This window comes from Eimeria tenella, genomic scaffold (genome assembly GCF_000499545.2).
Source record: "Eimeria tenella Houghton genomic scaffold, Eth_scaff2334, whole genome shotgun sequence".
NCBI lineage: Eukaryota > Apicomplexa > Conoidasida > Eucoccidiorida > Eimeriidae > Eimeria > Eimeria tenella.
Genome location: NW_013542194.1, coordinates 6479 through 7076, shown reverse-complemented (window position 1 = coordinate 7076; position 598 = coordinate 6479).

Sequence of the window (598 nt, the reverse complement as noted above, 5' to 3'; positions counted from 1 at the left end):
TGCTGCTCTTTCTTCCTCGGCCAGCAGCTGCAGCAGCTTCCGCTGCTGCCGGCCCAGGCAGCTAGTTAGCTGCTGCCGCTGCCTTTCTGCTGCTTCAATCTTTTCTTGAAATGCTGCTGCATCTCCCCGTGTCTCTTTGTCTCCTTTCTGCAGCAGCAGCTGCCAGCAGTACAAGTCTGCCAGCGGCCACGCGCAGAAGCGGGCCCCGCTGGAGCCGCTCCTGCTGCTGCTGCTGCTGCTGCAGCTGCAGCTTCTGGGCTCGCTGCTGGCGGGCCCCTCCTCAGCAGCAGCTGCTGCTGCTGCGGCCGAGGTGCCCGCTGGTGCTGCTGCTGCAGCTGAGGCGGCCTGAGAGGCCGCAGGGGGCCCTTCTGCTGCTCCCTCTCCTGCTGCTGCTGCTGCTCCTACTGCTACTGCTGCTGCTGCTGCTGCTGCACTTGCTTTGAAGGCAAGAGTGTCGACTGAGGGGGAGTCTCCGCAGCACTTGCTGCTGAGGTCTCTCAAAGAATCCGAAAGTGCAAATTTGGGGACAAGTCCCTTTTGCTGCAGCAGCAACTCGTGCAGCCAGCTGCCTTCCCACAGGTACTGCCGGGTCAGCAGG